This window comes from Diabrotica virgifera, chromosome 9 (assembly GCF_917563875.1).
Source record: "Diabrotica virgifera virgifera chromosome 9, PGI_DIABVI_V3a".
Classification (NCBI taxonomy): Eukaryota; Metazoa; Arthropoda; class Insecta; order Coleoptera; family Chrysomelidae; genus Diabrotica; species Diabrotica virgifera.
Window position 1 is genome coordinate 190,604,974 of NC_065451.1, and position 18,567 is coordinate 190,623,540.

The 18,567-nt window shown below is 32.5% G+C and overlaps 1 protein-coding gene across 8 annotated transcripts in view; it reads left to right on the forward strand.

Annotated features, from left to right (window-relative positions):
- The first annotated feature begins 12,361 nt into the window (after window positions 1–12,361).
- Window positions 12,362–18,567, forward strand: part of LOC126892895 (phospholipid transfer protein C2CD2L) — a 254,093-nt gene continuing 247,887 nt past the window's right edge. For all 8 annotated transcript variants that reach the window (XM_050662719.1, XM_050662718.1, XM_050662721.1 and 5 more), the window contains exon 1: window positions 12,362–12,588. The gene's annotated coding sequence lies outside the window, so the exon portion shown is untranslated. The remainder of the gene's footprint in view (window positions 12,589–18,567) is intronic.

The following is an 18,567-nucleotide window of genomic DNA, read 5'->3' on the forward strand; positions in this document are numbered from 1 at the left end:
TTATGGAGCAATCAACTACAAGCATGCAGTCATTAAAGCTTCCCCTGAATCAGGAAGTTTGTACTATAATTACAAAGGGACAAACCACGGTTATTAGACTTTATTACGGTTGCCTTGACCGACGGTGGTGGGGAGACTTATATTTTGACTTTACGTCACAAGAGTACACAATCCCATATTTTTAAATTATTTTCGATCATTGAATGTGTGTTATTGTGTATTATTTGTGTTATTATAAAATAATAAGACAAATAGTACACATTTTATCTTATAACGGGTGGTGAATCGTAAAACGGGCCATAGGAAACTCAATGTAAAATTTTAAATTGTTGAATTCCTGCTTCTCTAATTATTTTAGATCAAAAGTCATGAGAGAATACTTGTAGAGAATTAAAATCTGTATTAAAATCAAAAGTTAAAATTGTTCGACGATTTAAATGCATTCCAAAATTTTGAAAAATATAATACATTTGCCACAATAGGTATGCGTTAGACCACACGTTACTATTTAACTGACAGTGCTCACGCCATTGACTGAATAAAAAATCTTTATTATTAATACTTTCTCCGCAACTGAGGGTACTTTATTAATTGTATTGTTTTTAAACAATAGATGATAAAATAAAAATACTGATAGTTCAAAAATGTGAACATTATTGGAGACAAACAGCATTGTGAAAACAACCTTCAAGCAAAAATTTTTTAGTCATTGTTTATCTCGGGCTAGAAGCATAGTCAAAAAATGCTTTCTGTATATTAGCTGCCAGATTCAGTGTTTGGAAAACTAATGCCCCATAGTTATATTATAGTAGCTCCATTTGTTACAAGTTGATTAATAAATGAAGACATATTTCCAGATATCGCACCTCCGCTCAAATAGTGTCAAAGCTCAAAAAAAAAAAATAAAAAATGGTTTTATTGCATCGACAGTTTATTAAAACTACAAAATCTTATCTCCAAAAATGTGTTACGTTTATAGTTCAAGTATTGGTCATTAGATGACACTAGAGTCATTATATGATTAACCAAAATCAACGGTGCACTGAATATAAACAGCGTCACAAATCGACTTGTGCAAGGCATTTGTCCATCTAAGATGTGTATAAAGCGTCATTTGTCGAGTTAAGACAGTATATGTATTACTTTATTCAAAACAATCTGTGCATGTGCTCTACAAAAGTGACATATTTATCACTTATTTATCTTCCTTTTTGCAATAGGTATTTGTTGTTTAATGTTGTTCTTCTTATTTGTATTGAAAATTACATAATTAACAAGCTGAAAATGCGAGCATTATCATAACGAAATCTTTGTTTATTTACGTATTTAAATTCATAATATGGAAAATTTCTATTATGAAAAGTTGTTTAGTATTAAATGTTATGTTTTAATATGCAATTATATCCTAATTTAAATATTGTGAACTATAAAGGTACTCTACTCTCTAGCGAAGTTCATATTTTTTGACATACCTCGAATAAAATTGATAAAATTTGATATATGATGATTGAATTTTATATTTTAGACCATGCAGATCTTTTTATGAAGAATAACTTTTCTTCGTAAAATTAATAATAAAAGAGTTGTTATGAATGAAAATGATATTGGTATTCGTAATTTGAGAAAAATTTTCAAATATTTTTTATTTTTAGAAGGATGTACAAGTATGTAATTGCATATTAGAACATAGTTTTTAACTCCAAACAACTTTTAATAATAACACTTTTCAATATTGTGAAAAATAAAAACACTTTAATCTTGATCGAACTTCATTTACAGTATTTCCTCGTATAATATACAGGGTGTTTGGTAAAGAATGGGTCATAGCTTAACCTTAGATTCCTGAGCTTAAAATAGGTCGATTAAAGCTAGCTTACCTTAGTAGATACAAAAGTTTATAATAACCAAAATACAGGGTGTCAAAGGTAAACTTTTATTTTATTTATTTTTGAATATTTCCCGACAGGCATGGGATAACAACACGAAATTTGGTAAGTGGTGCTGGTATTGTACAATCTACTAAATTATGTTAAACAAACGTTTCGGGCTACTACCAGAGGCATATGACGGGGGAACGTGAATGGTTGACCCTTCCCAAATTCTACGCCACTGGCGGAATTGCTATTTTAGTGCAATTTTTTGATTCTCCAATACTTTTTATGTAAATAATATACTCTTCATTCGTAACGATAAAGTCATTAGTTTTCGAGATATTTGAAGCTAAAAACGAAGGAGCATAATAAATTAATCAAAATAAGTGTGCCTTTTCATTTTTAACTTCAAATATCTTGAAAACTAATGACTGTATCGTTAGGAATGAGAGTGTTATTTGCATAGAAAGTATTGGAGAGTCTAAAAATTATGCTAAAATAGCAGTTTCATCAGTGGCGTAGAATTTGAGAAGGGTCAACAATTCACTTTCCCCTGTCGTACGCCTCTGGTAGTAGCCAGAAACGATTATTTAACATAATTTATTAGGATGTACAGTGCCTACACTTTCTGGCAAGTATCACAAGGATATGTCAAACTATTTTAAAGTATTCTTTTTTTTAATAATTTATTCTTTATTTAAAACTTTAAGAACTATGTGTGCCCGGAACTATAAAACTAATTGACATATCCTTATGGTACTTGGCAGAAAGTGTCAGTACTATACACCCTCCTAAATTATGTTAAATAATCGTTTGTGGTTATTACCAGAGGCGTACGACAGGGGGAAGTGAATGGTTGACCCTTCCCAATTTCTACGCCACTGACGATACTGCTATTTTAGCATAATTTTTAGATTCTCCAATACTTTATATGCAAATAATATACTTCTCATTCGTAACGATAAAGTCATTAGTTTTCGAGATATTTAAAGTTAAAAATGAAAAGACACACTTATTTTGATTAATGTATTATGCTCCTTCGTTTTTAGCTTCAAATATCTCGAAAACTAATGACTTTATCGTTACGAATGAAGAGTATGTTTTTTACATAGAAAGTATAGGAAAATAAAAAAATTGTACTAAATTAGCAATTCCGTGTGTGGCATAGAATTTGGGAAGGGTCAACCATTCACGATCCCCGTCGTACGCCTCTGGTAGTAGCCAGAAACGTTTGTTTAACATAATTTAGTAGATAGTACAATACCAGCACCACTTACCAAATTTCGTGTTGTCCCATGCCTGTCAGGAAATATTCAAAAATAAGTAAATTAAAAGTTTAACTTTGACACCCTGTATTTAGGTTATTATCAACTTTTGTACTAAGGTAAGTTAGCTTAAATCGACCTATTTTAACCTCAGGAATCTAGGGTTAAGCTATGGCCTATTCTTTACCAAACACCCTGTAGATTTGACATCTAATAAAAATAAATAAATACAACATAAACAGTTTTCCTTGAAAATAGTGAAGTGTAATTAAACATTACATTAACATAAATAAATAAAATTTGTTTATCTGACATTTCAATTTTATGTTGACGTTTAGTTGTGTCAAACGAAAACAAAGTAGAGTTGGCATTTCTATGTCGGAAGAAAATGACAATTTAAAGGAGGCTTGTGACGTCACAATGACGACTTTGAGGTCGGATATCTCGAAGATGGTTAGCGATAGCGAAATGCCGTTTTCAGATTTGGATTCAGAAGACAAAACTACATAGGAATCCATCGCTAGGTGGCCTCTAGATATTTCAGGAGCGGCAACGCAATAACACACACACTTTTGCGAATTTATAAACGAAAAGTTTTCGTTGAAAAGTATAAGTCTGTTAACCAGATAATAATAATATTATATTCTGTACTCCAAGAGCCACCTTTGATAAATAATATTTCATTAAGGACCCCGCAGAAACCTTATGGGAAATGGCTCTCTGTCAAATGCTGTGAAACTTTTGGGTTCTGGTAGTCCTTGATGCGTAGAACAAAAGACTCAATGGGCCCCTAGCTCCAAAAAAACATGGTTTTAAAATATAAGCATCTGAAGTTATACACTGAGGACATTTGAGTTGGAATAAATTCATTTTCTCAAGAATGGGCGACTCTGGAGATAAATTCCGAATCAGATCGATTTTTATTTTTAAATTATAATTTTTTGGCGTATATCATACTAGTGTCATGACATCACTAGTATGATGTATATGCCAAAAAATTATAATTTAAAAACAAAAATCGACCTGATTCGGTACTTATCTGCAGAGTCGCCTATTCTCGAGAAAATGAATTTATTCTAACTCAAACGTCCTCACTGTACATATAACTTCAAAGGCTTATATCTTAAAACCATGATTTTTTGGAGCTATGAGTTCTTTGTTATTTTTATAAAACATTGAGTCTTTTGTTCTACATATCGACGACTACCAGAACTCAAAGTTTCAGAGCATTTGACAGAGAGCCATTTCTCATAAGGTTTCTGCGGGGTCCTTTTTCGTTATTTTACCTGTATAGTGTAACAACTCAAAAAAATATTTTTTTAAGATATTCTTAGCATAATAATTAATACACTATTTTGTAGAGCTTCAAAAACCTTTGTGACTAAAAAAGGAATTATACTAATTTTAACAGTTTTTGAATTAAACCTGGAAAAGTTCTAGCACAAATTTTAAATGTCTTTTCTCGATACTTTGGTTTTTTGACTTATGACACTGTTTGAGCGGAGGTGCGATATACTGTACTCCTCGAGTTTATCTAGGTATAATAAGAGGCTTATACATGGTATAAAAAAAAACAGCTAATAAGTCTTGCTTGGAAATAAATAGAAGGCTTCTGCTGGCAAATAAAGCCTATTTCGTGATGGGCCACATATTCAAATCGCGAGACGTACACCGGAAAACAAAACTCTGGGTCTATAAAACAATAATCAGGCCCATAGTAAGTTATGGCTGTGAAACATGGGTGGTGACACAGAAATCTGCCAATGCATTAGATGTGTTTGAAAGAAAAACATTACGTAGGATACTGGGCCCAATAAGTGAAAATAACAACTGGCGAATTAGGTATTATAGAGAAATATACGAGCAATATTGCGAACCAACTCTAGCACAATACACTAAACTGCAGAGATTACAGTGGGCAGGGCAAGTGGTCCGCATGCATGAGAATAGAATCACCAGAAAATTGCTAAACGTAAGAATGCAGGGAAAAAGACTTGTTGGAAGACCTAAAAAGAGATGGGAAGACGAAGTCGATGAGGATGCCAGGAACTTCCTGGGAACGCGTTCATGGAAAAGAACAACGGTAAATCGAGATGATTGGAGAAGCTTATTGAAGGAGGCCAAGGCTCGATTTGGGCTGTAGTGTCATTGGATGGATGGATGGAATAAGTCTTGCTCAGGGCCATTGGGGCAACCGAGGCAGTGCCCCGGGGCTCCGCAGGTGCCGTCGTTAGGTTGGCTGTGCATAGATTTTAATGAGGAAAATAAAAATATGTATTTTAAAAGCCGATCCCTACCAAATGGTTTCAAATGACACAATTTTAAAAAGACCTTACAGATGCACCCTAGACCTCAACATAAAGTTGAGGGGGCTAAGCTGGGGCCCCCGAGACCATAACATAAAAATTGTAATTATTACCTAGGAAATTAGTTATTTTGGCTTAATAAAACCTAAAAGAGGAGGCCATTAGAAGAGGAGGCCCGGGCTAAGCTGGGGCCCCGAGACCTTTCGTAAAGATATAAATTGTTACTTGTTATTTGTTGAGAAAATTAGTCATTTTGGCAAAATAGAAACTAAAATGAAACCCCCCCCCCCCTACCCATCCCAGCTATATTGTCTTAGCCAATTCACCCCAGACCACATATTGGTACGTGAAAGGAACCACATTGTAGCCGAACAATGTACTTAAAACAGATAAGATGGTACTTGCAAAATTATTTAACTTAAAATAAGGTGATTTTAAAATTTTTTGTATTGGTCAACTATAAAACTAAAAAAATAGCAATTTGTAGGTACAAGAAACTTCAGTCATGAAATGCATTAATATGAGTTTTCAAGGGGTTAAATATCAAGCATTTTTCCAGACCCCCTCCCCCATTCCGCTGGGGGATAAACCCCAGATTCCACGGTAGGGGCCCCCAGATCACGTTTGCCCAGGGGCCCCCAACATCTTAGTTACGGCCCTGGTCTTGCTTACACTGGAACGTGTTAATGACTGTATAGTATAGTATAGGTACAGGTGTAGTGTGTCAACTATTTGGTCTGTATGGTCCAAATTTGTTGCTGCCGTAGTTTTTTAATAGGTTATATGGTAGAATTGTTCTGAAAAGAATATAACTTTATTCTAGGACTAAATATTTGTAATATTAACATACCTTATGTTAATAAGCAGACCATTATGATATAATGGGCAGCAATGTAGTCTCATCTCGTGCTGGAACTGGTGTAAGGAACAAGTTTTCCACTGTTCCTTTCAATTCCCCCAAAAATCTATTGCTCTCTTCTGTATTGACCTAGTTGGTACTTCCTGTGAAAGAAATAGAATTCGTTGAGTTCCGCGGTTCAGGGTTTTCCATTCTCGTCGAATCCTCCTACCCTAGTTCCACGGGATCCTGCTGAAGATATCTGCCGAAATTGCACCAACCAGTCCATACTATTCAGTGGTGGTACCCACTTGTGCTTCCTTGTAGATACTTATGCAAATTAGTTTTTGGGGAAGTCATTTGTAAACCCATGGTGCAATACAATTAGCTGCGAAAGGGCCAGACGGCTTCCAGAAAAGAATGACCCATCACCTATTGATGTGGACTTGTGCACGCCAATATTCTTTACATTTCCACATATTTTATCCCTTAAGCTTAAGCCACTTTTCAACATGCCTTCAACAATGTCTTGCTAATTGCAGGTGCTACACAATTTTAATTTTTAATTAAAATGTTCAATGTGCACCACACAATCACTTCATACACATTGGAAAACGCAGCTCCAAGGAAAAAGAGGCTTTCAAAGGAATTTTATAGGAATTAAGAAGTTCAAAGGAATTTAAGGTATACCTATAATAAAACTAGTAGAATGGTGTATGTATAAAGGAATTTACCTCCCTTAAAATTTTTACATTAATTTAACGTGATTTAACTATCCACCTTCACTTGATATTTTTGACACACCTTTGATTTTGCTTTGATTTGATTATAAAATTATTTTGCCGCTTAGAATTTGTTGACAAACTGCCAATGCGTGCTTATCGACTTCTCATTTTATGCTATGTTGCCGATTCTCGTCTAATAACTGATCTTTAACGAAAGATACTAGAGATTATTTCTAGAGCGTAAATTTATTATATTAATTGATTATTATGTAATAACAAATAAAGTCCATTAGTACTACTATCACTGTTTAAACATATAATAACAAATTGAACTAAACAAGCTGCTAAAAAACGGAAATTTAATAAAAAAAAAAGAGTGTGTGTACTTTGTACGCACGTAAGAAATCATACTTCTATTTTTATGATTTCAACGAAACAAATATATTTTAAACACTGTAATTGTATTTTTATTTAAATATTAAAATAATTTTAATACTTAAAATAATAACCTTTCGAGTTTCTGCTGTATTTTCATCAAATTTAAAAATCATTAAAAATGGTAAATTATCGTTAAATAATGTTAATCCGTCATATTTTGACGAACTGGAGCGTTCCAGCAATTGCTTTTCTCTTGAGGAATCGTAGAAAATCTAAAAAACGTTAGATTTTCTACACAATTTTAATAGAAGTATAATTTCTAACGTGCGTACAAAGTATATACACACACATTCTTTTTTTTTTGACAGTATGGTGCAAATGCAAAGAATAAATTCGTTATTTCGTAAACCAGCGAGTTTATGGAAAAATCCCGAAATAGGTCGATTTTTATTTTTAAATTATGATATTTTGGCATATATGTCATACTAGTGACGCCATCCATCTGGGTGTGATGACGTAATCGATGATTTTTTTAAATAGGAATAGGGGTCGTGTGCTAGCTCATTTGAAAGGTCATTTAATTCTATATTTAGTAATAAAAACATTTATATAATTATTTGTACAGGGTGTTCAAAAAAATTTAATTCAATTATTTGACAAAAAAAAAGAAGAATGTATGTAATGTATTTAATTAAAAATACATTTTACTGCTGCACAAAAACAGAAAGAAATGTTTATTTCACAAATAAACATTGCTTTTCGATTAAATTCAATGTTCTAGCCAGCTCCCGCCAGCCACATGACTCCTGGAAGTTTGAACATTTAATTTAAGCGAAAAGCAATGTTTATTTATGATATAAACATTTTTTTTCTGATTTCTAACAGCAATAAAATGTACTTAGAATTAAATAAATTACATGAATTTTTCTTTTTTTGTCAAATAATTGAATTAAATTTTTTTTTTGGACAGCCTGTATAAATAATTATGTATATATTTATATTACTGAATAGAAAATTGAATAACCTTTGAAATGAGTTAACACAGGACCCCTACTCTTATTTAAAAAATCATCGATTACGTCATCACGCCCAGATGGATGACGTCACTAGTATGACATATATGCCAAAATATCATAATTTAAAAATAAATATCAACCTGTTTCGGAATTTTTCCTCAAAGTAGCCGGTTTACGAAATAACGAATTTATTCCTTTCATTTGTACCATACTGTATATTAATAAGTCCAAAGTATATATATATATATATATATATATATATATATATATATATATATATAAAAACTATTTAAAAAGTCAATACAACTATAAACTCACTTTTGTCTCTGTTCTCACAACTTTTAAAACACAACTTAACAACCATAACCATAATAATAAAAATGACAACGCATTCTTTAACCACAGCCGCCATATTGGATAATTTTTGACATGTCATTGGAATACCCAATGAGAGCAAACGTGGCACCAAATATTTTGATGAATTTTCGCGCACATTTACATTCACTCTCAATCGCTCTTAAAGAAGTATAACTTCAAAAACCAAACTAACAATATATAGAACACTTGTCCTAGCAGTGCCGACATATGGGTCAGAAACATGGACCATCTCCAAAATAGACGCATATATCATATATCTGCCCGTCATCGTAAACAAGGTACTAAGAAAAGTAACGGGCGCAATCTAGAGGGAGGTGGAACGGAGGTGAGAGAAGGAGATGGAGGATGGAGGGACGGTGTGGACGAGAACGCGGGAAAGATCGGCGAGAAATTGGCAATTATTGGCAATAGACTGGGAAAGGTCGATGCTCAACTAGAGCTCTACCACGGCTAATGATGATGATGATGAATAACAAATTGAAAGACTAAAATTTACCTTCAAATACCACATGGAATTCATATTTAAAATTGAATATGAAACTCTCTCAATCATCATCATCATCATTCAACCCGGATCTATCCACTGCTAGATATAGGTCCTCCCTCAGTCTTTTCCATGCATTTCTGTTTTGTGCTGTTTGCATCCAATACTCTCGGAGTATGGAGAAACTACGGCTATGGAGAAAGAAATGAAAGAGGGTCAATGCTTGTAGATTTTTTTTACACTCTCAATAAAAGAACTCTATTCACCTGAATTTTTTGCATCAAAGTAACAATACGCGACAAGACAAATCATATCCTCAAGATAGTCTCCCTGTTTCATGCCCTTGTTTAGTTTAAATCATTGAAAATTGTTCCTCTGAATATTATCTTTGCTGTGGTGTTTTTGTGGAACCAGTGTTAGCAACTCTGTCAAATGCTTTCTTCAAGTCAATCAGACACATAAATGCTGGTCTATTATACTCTAGTGATGTCTCAGTAATTTGCTTTATGACGAATATTGCATCTGTACACGATATTCCACTACGAAAACCCTGTTGTCCATTTAGTTCTGGTAAAATTTTAGTTGTCAGTTTAAGGGTAGTATTTAGTAGGTTTATACCTCTGTAGTTTTCTGGCTGTTTTTTCTGCAATTTTGAAAAGTAAAATTAGTTCGCTAGCTCTCCATTCCTCCAGTATTTTATTGTGTTTTATAATTGTGTTAATTGTTCTGTTATAGCTGCTCCAGTAATTCGTTTGGTATTCCATCTTTACCTGCAGCTTTTCTGTTCTTTAGCTTTTCAAGTGTTTTTAGAACTTCCTGTGTAAAAATTATGTAAGTATTAACTTTTCCATTTGTGGTGATTTCTTGTGTTTCTGCTTCTAGCGTCATTTTTAATCTTCCTCTGCATAGAGATTTTTTAGATAGTCAAACTATGTATCCTTTTCTATTTGTTTTGGTTCTATTAAGTACCTTTACCTCCGTTTTTTGACCTCTTATAAAGCGCCATATTTTCTTTCGCAGACCATAAAAATCATGTTCCATTTCTTTCGAAAAACGTTTCCAGTGATCGGTTTTTATTCTTCTTACGAGTGCATGTGTTTCGTTTCTTATGGTCTTATAATTATCGTAAGTCTTATAATTATTCATGTATAATACCGCAGTGGCGGTTCTAGACATTTTACTTTGGGGGATTTCCCCTATTCCTCCGTAAATCCGCTACTGTAATACTGTGAACAAACTAAAATTACAATAAACTTAATGATTACAGTAATTTGTCTTCTTTGTTAACAATCAGACAATAAATCTCTCATTGAACAATACTTTCTTTTTAATAAAAATAGAACAACATTGAACATTGTAGTTTTCCATTGAAATAAGTTAGAGTCAAAAAACGGTGTACTTTAATAAAAAAATTGTATCATTCCATGCTGATGACGGCCATTAAAAGAATTTTTCCGTCGACCGTCCATTTATGATCAATTTTAACACCTTTAAAATAACTTATTAATGACCCCTATTAATGAATGATTTTCTATTAATGAACGATTTCATTTTAGGCAACACAACATACATTGCTTGCATAAATAAATAAACGCTCTGTGATTGGCAGTGACCTGTGGTGTAGGCAACTAAACATATACCTATTTATATTCCCACCAAAAAATTTAATATCAAGTAGCCGCTCTTAGTACTATCTGTCATTGTACGTCTCAAATTGTTGTTTATCGTTAAGTAAATAAAAATTTAAACTAAGATATCTTTATTTCTGAAAAGTACGGTCGACGGAAAAGTTTTGTAACGAATTCGTGAATTAAAATGGCGATTAAAAATCTCGACTATTAACGCGCTCGCGCCGCTCACGCGTTAAAATATCTCAATTGTTAATCGCCCTGATTAATACACTTGTTGGTTAAATAACTATTTCCGTCGACCGTCCATTTATGATCAATTTTAACACCCTCAAAATCATTGATTAATGACCCCTATTAATGAATGATTTTCTATTAATGAACGATTTCATTTCATTATAGGCAACACAACATACATTGCTTGCATAAATTAATTAAACGCTCTGTGATTGGCAGTGACCTGTGTTGTAGGCAACCAAACATATACCTATTTATATTCCCACTAAAAAATTTAAAATCGAGTAGCCGCTGTTAGTACTATCTGTCATTGTATGTCATTATTTACTTTATTGTTTAAAATTCTGTGTATTTGAAAAATCAAAAGATGGATATATCTTTATTTCTGAAAAGTACGGTCGACGGAAAAGTTTTGTAACGAACTCGTGAATTAAAATGGCGATTAACACTCTCGAACATTAACGCGCTCGCGTCGCTCACACGTTAAAATATCTCAATTGTTAATCGCCCTGATTAATACACTTGTTGGTTAAATAACTAATACAGTATGGTGCAAATGAAAGGAATAATTACACTTTTATAGAAAAGAAACTTATTATAATATAACGTTTTATTATTTATAGGACACAACATAAAAAAAGTATTATAAAAACAATTCTTTTTCAATCAAAATGTCAATTTTAAAAACAAAATGGATTTATGGTACCGGGAATCAAACCCGAGCCTCCTGGGTGAAAGCCACGTATCCTAGCCATTAAACCATATTTGACATTAGGTATGGAGATAAGTTCTAGTTCAACAGTATTAAAATAATTATGATTTTTTGGAATAATAAAATTCAATACATCCATGTAAAAACTGTTGAATATTGCATTGTCATTGAGTTCTGAGCTATTCTGAAAATCTCTAGCTATATAGTAGGGAAGTATGTTTAAAATCGATTTTCCCGGACAAAGAGACAAAGAACAAGAAAGAGAATTAGGTATATAAAAAGTTTTAATAATACTAAATTTTTTAAATCAAATTGACACAAAAAAAGATTTTTTCAAGATTTATTTCCAAAATCGCCATTCACGAAAAAGTGAATTTATTCCATTCATTTTTGCCATACTCTACTTCCAGGATATAACACCGTTGCGGCAACACCGCAAAAGTAAAGGTAAGCGGACAAGCGGTAAGCCAGTAGGCAACGCAAAACTACAATCCAAACCACGAAACCACCGTTCTACCGTTCATGTTCACGTTTATTGTACATGTACATGCTGATTCTGATTGTCAGTTTGTTTCGTGTTGACGACTTTGGCGATCGAGTTTTGTTGTATTGTTAACGGTTAAATTCGTCCTTTTGTGTTATAATTAATAAACAATAAAGTGTATTGTTCACAAGTGACGATTTTATTCACTGTCATCCCTGTTACCATTTAGAAATCCTAGGTTGCTGGGAAATCTTTCATCATCAGAGGTATGTGTATCGATTTTGTTATTGTTTTTGTTTGTATAATAGGTTACTTTCTCTTAATAAATTATACGTTGTCGGCGAGAGAATATAATTATTGCAGATTATTGCATTTATTGATCTGCATTTATTAGATTTTTTCAGTAGGGTTAACCTAGATTTGGATTTTGCTGTAGTATTTTGATATTGATTGGGAAATAACACACTATTTTCCATAATAAGTTGCAAGCGAAAATATTACATAGATATTTCATTTATAAACCACAATAATACTCATGGTTCCTTTCGATTTAACAATTAGAAATAATCTAATAAATATTTGAAATGGATTTTGTGAAATTTTCGGCAGAATACGTATAATTTTTTGTGCTCTACAACCTATAAGTCGTTAAGTCGTATTTAAAATTATTGGGGTATTGGGGTAGATTGTGGGTCCAAAGGTAAATAGGACACTAATGCAGTGTTGAATTGGATCTTCCGCATTAATAGTCCAGTTCGTTGGTTCACAAATTCTTGGAACAGGAAACAGGATATGGATTCAAGAGTCAATCCAATTGATGAATATGTTATGGCGTATAAAAGAATGTCATACAAAAGAATATAAAATAATTAATCCCTCTATTATTATTAGAGTGATCAACTCACCACATGAAGTCATTTAATTTCATAGCTGCACAAAATAGGTTTATTTTAAATATGTACTGTAACTGTAACTAATATCCTTTCATCTAGAAAACATTTCTGAGTATTAGTGTAGTGTTGATGGCATACTTAAATTTGACCTTTCCTGGAATTTTTCAGGTATTCGTAACAACCCCATTGTTCCCAGAAATTGAATGAGGGATATTAGTTGTTTTTTAATATATAGTTCGCATCTCGCATATCCCCCAAAATCCGCACTTTAGATATTATTTTATTTTATATAATTTTATTTAATTTTATATACCTAATTTGATTGAATTTTATTGAATTTTATTTAGTCTTATTTCATAATTTTAGTTGAGGTTATTTAATTTTGTTTAATTTTAATTAATTTGTTTTGATTTAATTTTTCTATTTAACACGTTCGGTGCTCATCTTGATGAACAAACGGTACTTGATTTTATTTTTATTTAATTTTATTCAGCGTTATTTAATTTTAATTTAATTTAATTGTGGATATTTAATTTGATTTAATTTGATGTAATTTGATTTAATATGATTTAATTTGATTATTTAATTTTAATTAAATTTAATTAACACCTATAGGGATGAAACCACCCCGAACCCAGTCAATAATAGAAAATTCTGAATTTATATCTAATTTTACCATTACCATAGAAAGATGTATCAGTGTATTTATTCGGGTGGTGATGTTGACGGAATTAATTGAAATGAATGTAATAAAACGAATAATAAATATTTTATTTATTTTGGTACAAAAAGGTATTGCGCTTAGGTTTCGGAAAAGGGCCGAACGATTGGTGTGTGAATCGTTCACCAGCTGTGTCGTGACTAAAAAGAAAACCACAACGATAATCTGTTTCTGTTTCTTCCCTCTGACCAGATGACAATAAATCATTTAGGTCTGGCGTATACTTTTGCAGTTTTAGGAAAACGCCCTTGAATGCATTAGTGAGTTGACACAATTGTCTGATATAGTTCTTAATTTATGAGGGTGCAGTTTGTTACACCGCACAAACGAAAAACAGATGGTGAAGGATACATTCCGTTTTTATTTACATGTGAATTTTGAATGACTAACGTCGTTTCGATTTTGAGAAATAATATTTAAAAATTAAGAAAAAAATAAAATTAGCAGAAATAGTAATTATAGCGTAATGCTATATAACTGAAGAAATCAACCCCTGCAGTGATAAAATCCACCCCGAAACCAGTCAATAATTGAAAATTCGGGATCTGTATTTACCTAGTTTTAGTATAAAAACATGCGCCTATTTTTTTCAAACAACTGAACAAATCAACCCTACAGGGGTTGATTTGAACCACCCCGAGACCAGACAGTAATATCAAATTCGAGATCCATACTTAGTTTTACCATAAAAACATGTGTCGCACTATTTTTTTTTTAGAAAATCGAACAAATCACAAATCATTATACTTGAAATCACCCTGCGACCAGTCAAGCAATAGATAATTCGGTATCATTACTTAGTTTACTAAGAAAGTTAAAGTAAGTGTATTAATATGTACAATTACGGTATACCGCAAGCACCGCAAGGTTGCCACAGGCGTTACAATTTTTGAATGACGCCAAATACGACTTTAGTCTCATAAAAATTCCATACCGAATGATAAGAAGTATTCACTTTAAAAATAAAGAAATAATCGATCTTTTTTAGTAAATAAAAATGTGTTTTTGTTAAAGATTTCTATTTTGATCCTAATCTTACAAAAATAATAAATAATAACCTACCGTTTATGTGACCTACTAGCAAGTCGAAAACGATGGGTTCGTTGGGAAAAATAGTCCCATGAGATTTTTTTTTGCATAATTACATTCGTGAGACATCCCAGAATAAGGTTCAAGAAGTCGCCCACGTGAAAAGTGGGCCAAATCTTTTTTAACAATTTTTTTTAATCAAATTGCAAAAATCATAATTTTTGGCCCGGACAATTTTTTTGTAGGTTTTTTGGACCATTCTGGATAAAAAAGGTCTCTTAATTTTTCTCTAAAGTTGATCGTCTTCGAGTTATAAGCAATTTAAAATTGAAAAAAACGAAAAATTGCGATTTTCAAGGCTTAATAACTCGGTTAAAAGTTATTATTATGAAAGTCAGAAAGTGACTAAATCAAAGTTTAATGCCGCCCCCCCCCCCTCCTACAGATCCTGAAGAAATTTTTGTCATTATTTTATTACTAAGCAATTATTAGTATATTTTATTTTTAAGTAATAATATTGAGCGCAATGCACGTGGTAGCCGGCCGTAAATACTGAGTGCGAGAGAGATGCCACTCCGGCAGTCCAATTGTGCATCTTACTTGCACTCACATTTACGGCCGCCTACCACGTGTATGGCGCTCATTATTATTACTTAAAAATAACAACAGCTTAGTAATGAAATAATGACAAAAATTTCTTCGGGATCTTGTAGGGGGACATTAAACTTTGATTTAATCACTTTCTGACTTTCATAATAATAACTTTTAACAGAGTTATTAAGCCTTGAAAATCGCCATTTTTCGTTTTTTTCAATTTTAAATTGCTTATAACTCGAAAACGATCAACTTTAGAGAAAAATTATACGAGACCTTTTTATCCAGAATGGTCCAAAAAACCTACAAAAAAAATGTCCGAGCCAAAAATGTTGATTTTTACAATTTGATTAAAAAAAATTGTTAAAAAAAATTGAACCACTTTTCACGTGGGCGACTTCTTGAACCTTATTCTGGGATGTCTCACGAATGTAATTATGCAAAAAAATCTCATGGGACTATTTTTCCCAACGAACCCATCGTTTTCGACTTGCTAATAGGTCACATAAACGGTAGGTTATTTATTATTTTTGTAAGATTAGGATCAAAATAGAAATCTTTAACAAAAACACATTTTTATTTACTAAAAAAGATCGATTATTTCTTTATTTTTAAAGTGAATACTTCTTATCATTCAGTATGGAATTTTTATGAGACTAAAATCGTATTTGGCGTCATTCAAAAATTGTAACGCCTGTGGCAACCTTGCGGTGCTTGCGGTATACCGTCTCACGAATGTGATTATGCAAAAAAATCTCATGGGAATATTTTTTCCAACGGACCCGTCGTTTTCGCCTTGTCTATACTTGGATGGGGTGAAATAATATTTATACAGAGAGGTCCTAAATTATGGAATAAATTCATTTTCTCTAAAATGGACGACTTTAAAGAAAAATCTTGAAACAGGTCGATTTTTATTTTTCAATTACAATTTTCTGGCATATATTTCATACTAGTGACGTCATCCATCTGAGTGTTATGACGTAATCAATGATTTTTTTAAATGGGAATAGGGGCCGTGTGGCACCTCATTTGAAAGGGTGCTCAATTCTATATTCAGAAATATAAACGATAATATCATTATTTATACAGGGTGACCAAAAAAATAATTTTTGAATTAAATTAATTGATGCAAAAAGAAGAATGTATGTAATTTATTTAACTCAAAATACATTGTACTGCTGTCAGTAAATAGAAAAAAATGTTTATTTCATAAATAAACATTTCTTTTCGCTTAAATTAAATCACAAACAGCCTCCCACCTACCTCTTGGCAGTTTGAACATTTAATTTAAGCGAAAAGCAATGTTTATTTGCCAAATAAACATTTTTTTCCATTTTCTGACAGCAACAGAATGTATTTTGAGTTAAATAAATTGCATACATTCTCCTTTTTTCGTCAATTAATTTAATTCAAAAAATATTATTTTGGCCACCCTGTATAAATAATGATATTAGTATTTATATTACTGTATAGAGAATTGAACGCCCTTTCAAATGAGGTGCCACACTACCCCTGTTCCCATTTAAAAAAACCATCGATTACGTCATCACTCTTAGATGGATGACGTTACTAGTATGAAATATATGCCAAAAAATTGTAATTTATAAATAACAATCGATCTGTTTCGGAATTTTTCTTTAAAGTCGTCCATTTTAGAGAAAATGAATTTATTCCATAATTTAGGACCTCTCTGTATAAGGCCGCTTACAGACGAACCACTTTTTGAAGTCGAAGTCGACAGGAAAGTCTGATCGACTTCTTTTTGTAGTTAACAGCGGCGACAAAATGCAGTTATACAATCAGATTAATTATGAATTCGAACGAAGAAACATTACTTTTGTTGCTCCTTTGAAAGCCCAGACAAAGGAATTTGAATTGCAGCAATGAAAGTGTCTGTGTCGAACGGCTCCATTTTTGTCAACACTGCTTTCAAAATATGAAAGTTTAAGTTAGCTTTGAGGGTCGCGGGACGGGATTGCGAAAATAGCTGCGGGACCGGATATATGAAAACTGCGGAACATGGGACTGGACAAGAACCGGTCGCGCGCCGTGTGAAACCTTATTTTCTTTATGATCTTATCCAACTAAGCACTAGAGCAGCGGTTCTCAACCTTTTTGAGTGATGTACCACCTACTTTTATTATTTTTGGTACCACCTATATTTTTAAATTGTATTATCAACACTTACTAAGTACTACTATTTTAATTTTTTCTGTGTTTTGTGTACCACCGCCAATAATGATATGTACCACCAGTGGTACATGTACCACAGATTGAGAACCTCTGCACTAGAGGAAGGAACAGAACAATTACAATTTTTTCCTAAGTCAGTTGTTTCCTTATCAGGCTACCGTTAAAATATTACAGGCTGTTATCGGATCACTAAATCACTAAATGTTACGATAAACATATGATTATAATAGTTCAGTTAAATTAGGCTCCCATGCTACACGCCAGTAAAGTTTGTATTATTATAGTACAATAAAGAAAAGGTGTTTTAAGTAAGCCATATTGCACCTTTGTTATAGTGTTATAGTGCATGTTGGTTATAGGCGTACTATATTTTCTGTCTATCTCACTGATTTAATTAGTCGGGTCGTCATAAAAGAAAATGCCACTAAACCTGTAAAAATCATACGGTCAAGCTAAATTTTGCCGAAAATGTCAATTTTGGACCCCAAAAAGATGCAAAAACGTTTGTCAGTCACACCCTCAGGCTTCCCCCTAAAAGCCCCTCGCACGGGACGGGGACGGAGAACATCAATTTACCAATTTACCGTACTCCGGCTCCGTAGAAAAAAAATGTGTGTGTACTTTGTACGCACCTAAGAAGTTATACTTCTGTTATATAATTTTAACGAAATAAATATACTAAACAGTTTATTTGTATTTTATTTAAATATTAAACTAATTTTAATACTTACTTATCTACCACTTTCAAAAAAATTTTATTAAAACAAAACCAAAAATTAAAAAAAGAACATGAATCGTCCGGATTCGAACCC